This window comes from Lipotes vexillifer, unplaced genomic scaffold (assembly GCF_000442215.2).
Source record: "Lipotes vexillifer unplaced genomic scaffold, Lipotes_vexillifer_v1.1 scaffold641, whole genome shotgun sequence".
In the NCBI taxonomy this organism is placed as follows: Eukaryota; Metazoa; Chordata; class Mammalia; order Artiodactyla; family Lipotidae; genus Lipotes; species Lipotes vexillifer.
This window is the reverse complement of record NW_006780658.1, coordinates 1,731,358-1,739,291: the sequence shown is the minus strand read 5'-3', so window position 1 is coordinate 1,739,291 and position 7,934 is coordinate 1,731,358. Positions and strand designations below refer to the sequence as shown.

Genomic DNA, 7,934 nt, shown 5'->3' with positions numbered 1-7,934 from the left:
TGCTGAAGAGACAGGACAGTCATAATGCTGAGAGGTGAGATCCTGAACGTTCCCAGACCGTTGTGAACTGTCAAATAGATCGTTCTAGGATACCATTTCCATTGTGAACTGCAGTAATTATGTAATATCATACCATATACTTCCCAAGTTTTTCATGGATATTAGAAACCATGAGGTTAAATCTAAGAATGCTAAGAGACTACTTTTTTAAAAAAAATACAAAATATGAAGTTATTGTCATCAATAAGTTTGAAAAGTTGCAGAAATATGAGTAAGTAATCAAAGTAAGCTCTCAGTGGCTAAATTAACGAAATGCACACATTTCAGTACTTACTCTAGGTGTTTTAGGGGGATTCTGGGCCAATAATTGCCCTCGCTTTGCCAGACCATAAATTAAGTAGTTACTTATTTTTATTGAGAAGTGAATGAAAGATTCAGAACTCTGAGAGACAAACATAATTCAAAGGGCTTTTTCAATAGAATCCCTTTTGCTATCTACTCAAGGTAACATTAAATAATAATCAGTAATGTTTTTCTTTTGTCCCAAAAGTCCAAATGCATACAGGCTAACCCTTTTCTTATAACCAAGATGATTCTCAGTAGACATCCAATTATAACATTTCCTTTCTCATTTAGACACTGAAAGGTCAACTTTATTTTTTAATAGAAATATCCCAAAGTAGCAAGTATCCATAATTTTTCAAGACACAGAGCAAGACATAACAGTTTTGCAAAATGTCTTTTGCTTGCATTAATTCCTTTGTGGTAACATATTATCCTTTGGAAATGAGAAATTGTGCACCGACAGCCCATATCATTCTCTTCTGGAGGTAGGTTCCAGATGATAGAAGTATTGTCACATGGTGTATAGCCAAGAGTTTTGGTCTATGGGAGTAGGATTTTTCAAAGGTACCTTTACCTTTTTTTTTCCTTTCTATTGGGAAAAATGGCCATAAAGATGGCCATGCATTATATTATTAAGGAGGTAAGTATGGGTGTTATTTTACAGACAAAGTTTAATAAAATAGACATTTCTCTAGATCACTTTCCTAACAATGTGGGTAGAAGCAGCCAGGGTGGGTCTGGTGGCTACGTGGAGTTAGGGATCCGGCTTCTTTGATCTTCTTACTACACTTAACATGCACCTTCTACTTTGTGGGCCAACGTGACTGTTCTGGCTCCAGCCAGCACATCTGCATTTCAGCTGTTGGGAAGGGGAGAGATGGAAGGGGAGAGCACACTGCTTTCTCTCAAGGGTATGGTCCCAAAGTTGCATACCTCATTCTACTTACATCCCACTGGCCAGAACTTAGTCAAATGGCTACACCAAGCCACAAAGGGGGCTAAGAAATGTCAACTTTACTTAGGTGGCCTTATGACAAGCTAAAAACTCTATTCACGTGTAAGAAGATGAGAATGGAAATGAGGGGACAACTGGCAGCCCCATCCCCATGTACAAACAAGGAGGGAGAATAAAGAATTGGAGAAGTTAAGAAAGAGGGAGAAAGAGAATGGGGGAAGGAAAAGGCAAAGGTTGTCTTGATAAACATAGACTATATATGGTGTTTTCTTTTTTCTGTTGGTCAGTTGACTCTAGATGTCTGAATTTATTTCTTATCACTGCAGTTTGCAATGCAATAAACCTCCGTTTATCTCTTCTCAGTAGCTCTTATTTACTCAACTCCATTCAAAGAATAAATACTTGTGGATGCTTTCTGCAAACCTGAAACTGTGGTAGGTGTCAGACATACAGTGGAGAAAAAGAAAGATTAGTCCCTGCCTTCAAAGAATGATATGAAAGCGTGAGGTGGGGGGAACAGATACTAATCAAGTAATTGAAAAATGATGAATGATATAAAATGAGGGGTACAGGGAGCTATAGTGGCATAGAGGTGAACAACCAGCTCACCTACGTTGGGGAGAGAAAAATTTCTATTAAATGCCTTTCTGAATAAAACACCCACAGAAGCCTAGTAAAAGGAGAAAATTATTTTTCTAGATTGCTTTGATCCCAAGAATGTTATACCAGAGGCTATAGAGTCAAGTCCATTTAACTGAATCTAATGCAACAACCATGTCTTCAGTATCTACTGTGTCTGAGGTACTGGGCGAGGAAGTGCAGAGGCTACAAAAGAGAATGAGAATGGGTCTCACATCTTAAGTAGCTCATGCTGTAGTGAAGGAGACAACAGTGCAACTCAAGGCATCGCGATCAAGAGCTACAGTAGAAAGGTCCACAAGGCCTCGGGGGAAAGGGAGATGAATGCTACCTCTGTGTGGTCTCAGTCTTCATGGTGTCTTAGCTGAGCCTTGAATCCTGTGATTGCGTAGAAGGGTCTTTTAGGAGGACACAGCTGGAACAAAATGCACAAAATGCAGGGTATGTTTAAGGACTGACTTTTAGTCCAATGTAGCTGGTGGAGTGTTGGGGGGTAGAGGGGTGTCGTGTGACTCTAGGCATAGAAGTTAGGGCAGATGCGGGGAGGCCTTGGTCACAGTGCTGAGGACTTTCTTCTGTAGGCCAGGGGAGTTTGATGATCAGTTCCTCTCTGCTTTTAGAAGCTAACCACAGAGAAGGGAAATCTGAAGCAGGAAAGGAGAGCTTTAAAATGTGGCTAGGGGACTTCTCTGGTGGTCCAGTGGTTAAGACTCTGTGCTTCCAATGCAGGAGGTGTGGGTTTGATCCCTGGTCGGGGAACTAAAATCCCACATGCCACGGGGTACGGCCAAAAGTTTTTTTTTAATTAAAATTAAAATGTGGCTGGACAGAGAGGATCAAAGAGAGAGGCCTTGATGAGGAGGCATGTTTAGGCTGAGCATCTGCCTGGATGTTTACAGGATGGTGAGGAGAAGCACAGAGGGGAAGAAAACTCTGAGGTTTTAAGCTTGAGTGATTGGGAGGGTGGTGCTGACATTTAGTGGTTTAGGGAAGAAAAGGAGGAAAGAAGCACTGGCTAAACACTACTGGTTGTCTACCGAACGGCCATGTCTCTGTTCTTCACAGAGCCCAGTTTTGTCAAATGTCAATCATCCTCAGTCCCTTAGGAGTGTCCTAATTGGTGTAAGCCATCAGCTCAAGGAGACCCCCCTGTGACTGTCACTGGTCCAGGGGTGGACATGGCACTTAATTGATCCTACCATATCGAGTGCCTAGTCCATCTCTGGGAATGTACACTCCATGTTGTAGGAAGTGGACAGCAGAATCAGGTAGCTAAACACCCAGACTGTAAAGGGAAGCCCCACGGAACTGAAAAGATAAGATGATCGTGGAGAGAGAAGAGTTCAGGAAATCAACTTCATCAAGTTGTTTATGAATCCCTGAGGTCATCCTTGGCCTGTACGTGTATAGACATGGCCCTAAGTAGATTGCCAAAGACTATGAGAACTGAAGTATGGGACAGGCCACCATGCTGGTCCCACACTGGTCACTGGATGGCACATACAGGGCACAGATCCCAATAGCCTGCAAAGACTCGGAAAACCAAACTGTCATTAGAACTGCAACCCATAGAAGGCGGGTCAGAACTTGTGACCTGAACCCAACCAGATCAATTGCCTGCTAAGACAGAAATATCAAAATTCTCCATAGGATATAAACAAGAACCTGAATCTCATTACACAACAATCAGAGTATCAAAGGTACAATCCAAAATTACTCATCACACAAAGAACCAGGGAAATGTCAACTCACAGGGGACAAGATAAGTGACAGCAGCCAACAGATTTTGGAATTATCACTTTTAAGTAGCTATTATAGAAATGCTCCAAGAAGTAAAGGTAGGCAGTCTTGAAATGAATGGAAAGATAGAAAGTCTCAGCAAAGAAATAGAAGATATAAAAAGAACCAGATACAATACTGAACTAAAAAGATACAATAACCAAAATAAAAAGTTCCCCAGATGGACTGAATAGCAGAATGGATATAACAGAAGAAAAAGTCAGTACATGCGAAGACAAATCAATGAAAATTATCCAATCTGAGCAACAGAGGAAAAAAAAAAAAAGATTTGGTGACAGTAGGAAGAGGATAGCCCCTCTCTCTCCTGTGGGAGCATACCAAAAGATCTAACATTCATGCCATCAGAGTCCCAGAAAGAGAGTAGAAGGAGGAAACTTCAGAAAAAATATTTGAAAGAATAATGAGTGAAAATTTCCCTAAATTTTTTTTGGCCACACCACGTGGCTTGTGGGATTTTTAGCTCCCCGACCAGGGATTGAAGCCGGGCCCTTGGCAGTGGGAGCTTGGAGTCCGAACCACTGGGCCACCAGGGAATTCCCGAAAATTTCCCTAACTTTGGAAACAAGCCACAGAGATACAGGATAAGAACAAAGAACAAGGCAAACAAAATTTCATAGAAGACAACAAGGGATTGAAAAGATTTTGGACATATGAATGCCCAGTACTACCCCTTACTTACTGTGAGACCTAGGGGAATTTTGCTTATGTTTCTGAGTCTCACTTTCCTCATCTGTAAAATGGGTAGAGTAAGGCTTATCTAAAATAAGGCTATCGTGAAGATTGAATTCAGTAATCTAAATAAAGCACTTAGCACAATTCCTGAATCACAAGAAGTGCTGAATAAATGATAGCTTTTAAAAATGGGGAAACAGGGTGGTCGGCAAAGAAGCCAAGGATGATGAGGACTGAAAAGAGACCATAACGTTTTGCACAAAGGAGATGATCATCTGAGATGATTTTGGTAGCATGGCCAGAGCAGGAGCCAGACTACTGTAAACTGAGGAGTAAATGAGGGCAGAAGGAGGAGGAGAAGTCAGCATAAACATTTTTTGACAAAGTTTGGTGATGAACAGAAGGTGAGAGCTAAAATACTTGCTTGAGAATGCAAAGCTGATGGAATATTCCTTCCTTTTTCAGATGGAGAATTTAATCCTGTTCTTTTAAGCTGAAGGGAAGGTGCCCAGGAGAGGAAGAGATTAATGGTTCAGGAGAAAAATGGGATGCCTGATGGCACAGGAAGTGACTGGATCAAACCCACAGTTGGTTTTTTTGTGTGTTTTTTCTTTTTTTGTGTGGACGTGTTTGTTGTTGCAATGGCTTAAAGCAGAGACAAGAAGTCTATTACAAAAGAAAGTGCATGATTATCATGGTTTGCAGATGATATGTTTACTGTTCTAAAACAGAGATTCTCAGCCCTTTTCCACACATGGCCCTTGAAGAAAATGTCAGTATCTATAAGATATATTGGAGTAAGCCGTAGGGGATTTGGAGGCAATTTTCTGTGGCTTGGTGAAAAAATTTTAGTGTGTTTTTATATTATATAATTATGATAATAAAAATAAAACATAATGTATTACAAAAGATATTCAATATTGAATTTATATAAAACTTCCATGTAAAATATTCTCAGATTATTTACCTAGATACTTAGGCTTACTTCTCTGGACATAACTTTAATATAAGATTATATGCCTAAATCTTTAATATGAGATTAATATAAGATTATATAAGGGGTCATCAGCATTTCTTGGTGTTGACTTTTTAATGATCATCTCTTGCTAGTCAACACGAATGAGAAACTTTGTTCATATAAATTGCTAATTTAAAATATTTAATTTAATTTAAAAAATTTATAATAGTTGCCAGGAAAATCTAACAGTTTTTTCATTCTTTTTTCTTTGTTTTTTTAACATCTTTATTGGAGTATAATTGCTTTACAATGGTGTGTTAGTTTCTGCTTTATAGACAGATGTGATATTGCAATTTGTTGTGATGATGCAAATAGATTTTTCAAAACAATATAGCTTTTTCATATCATGTACTTCAAAGTAGTGACGAAGCTCTAATGTGAGGAAAAGACAGGTGTTATTAGAGCAGTCACCTTGCAAGTAGCTTGAATGTCACTAAAAGAATCCATCAGCACAAATACGTGGCAGCATCTCCTGTGTCACGACCAACATTCCAAGCTGCCACCCGTGAAGTGCCTGACCTGAGTCCCCTTGGACTGTGATCTGGGCACCATGGGCACCTGGTACCCAAACCCCTCCAGCAGTTCCATGGTCCTAGGGCCACAAGGCAGAGATGTGCTCTGCAGCTGGCACAGAGGGGGCATCCTGGCTGGAGGGCACCCTTGAGCTTGTTTAACAGGTTACCGCAAAGCGAGGTGTGCGGGATGTGGCCAGTTCTGCTTATTGCTAATAGTGATCTTACACAATCAGAGCTCCTCTGCTTAGGGCTCTCTCTCGAGCCTCCAAGGAGCTTCTTGAATGTAGGTGACTAGTTACAAGTGGCCGCACCAGACCCTCCCTGACTGCTGGGCAGTCAGTGTCTTATAGAGCACCTGAGTCCCCCTCTCGGCACAGCAGTGGACCACACGCAGCGCACCAACTGGAAAGCTCCGGTCTGGAAAGCCAAAGGAAGAAAGTGTTGACATGAATAAAAGAGTGAGAAGAATGACTTAATATATGAAAGATACATGCATACATGTTAAGATAAATATCTGAAAATTACCGGATTTTCTATTTACTAACTATAATGAGTGAGGAAACATAACAGAAAAAAAGATTGCACTCCCAATAGAAACAAAAGAGATGAAATACCTAGGAATAACTTAAGAAATTTGAGAGATTTATATGAATAAATGACAAGATTTTACTACAAAGTATAAAAGAAGACTTCAGTAAATAGAACCATACCGTGTTCTTGGATGGGAGAACTGAATATTATAAAGATGTCAATTGCCTACCAAATTAATTTATAATTATACTATAACTCCAATCAAAATCCCAATAGAGTTATTTCTGGAATATGACAAAATCATTCTAAAGTGCAGCTAGAGGACAACCAGCAAAAGTAACTAATACATTTTTTAAAATAAATTTATTTATTTATGTTTGGCTGTGTTTGGCTGTGTTGCTGTGTGTGGGCTTTTCTCTAGTTGCGGCGAGCAGGGACTACTCTTCGTTGCAATGCGCGTGCTTCTCGTTGCGGTGGCTTCTCTTGTTGGGGAGCACGGGCTCTAGGTGCGCGGGCTCAGTAGTTGTGGCGCGTGGGCAACTAATACATTTTGAGAAAAAAAAAATGTGGATGGTGGAGAGGGGTTAGTTTTCCCAGAAAGTAAAAGACACCAGAAAGGAACAATGATGTTTTCAGTTTATTTCTACTGCTAGTATAGTTTAGGGAAACAGAATAAAACGACAATTATCAAGCTGGAAAATTATTTCTAGTAAACATTACACAAAATTACTGCCATAAATTTCTCAAGTAAACAGATAAAATGACCAAGAACATGAATACCTCAACAGATGAATGGGGAAAAATATTTAATAGACAATTCACAAAAAGAAAAGTACATATAGTTAATGAATATGTGAAAAATGTCATATTCACAAATGTCCAAAGAGATGCAGTTTACATATAGTTAATGAATATGTGAAAAATGTCATATTCACAAATGTCCAAAGAGATGCAGTTAAGATGAAACATTCTTTGTCTATCCAGTTGGAAAAAAATGATAAAACAAGAATGCTAGTACTGGTGAGGGTATAATGAAATGATCACCGTGACCGGTAGGAACATAAATCAGTACCATGTTTCTGAAAAGAAATTTGGCAACATTTATCATGAGTCTTAAAATGCTTATACCTTTTGACTCCAATAAATCTAGGACTCTACCATAAGGAATTTGCAGAAATGCAAAATAAAGATTTATGTGCCTAGGTTTTTATGATAAAATAAATGGAATAATATGTGTATGTCCAACACCAGTAAAGGCAAGTACATTATCATATATTAGAATATGACATGGCCATCAAAATTAAGCTACAAAGAGCTTTAAAATCATCTAAGAACATTAAAAAACTCAACAACAACAAACTTATAACCCTCTCTGTTAAAACAAAATGATCTAAGGCAGCTTGTGAGTAGATTTAAAGTTCAGCAAGATTGCCTAGGTTAGAAGTAGGTGAGGGAAAGA

The 7,934-nt window shown here is 39.2% G+C and overlaps 1 pseudogene; it reads left to right on the top strand.

Annotated features, from left to right (window-relative positions):
• The first annotated feature begins 946 nt into the window (after positions 1–946).
• The window catches only part of LOC103082843 (40S ribosomal protein SA-like), a 73,731-nt pseudogene continuing 66,743 nt past the window's right edge, over positions 947–7,934 (top strand).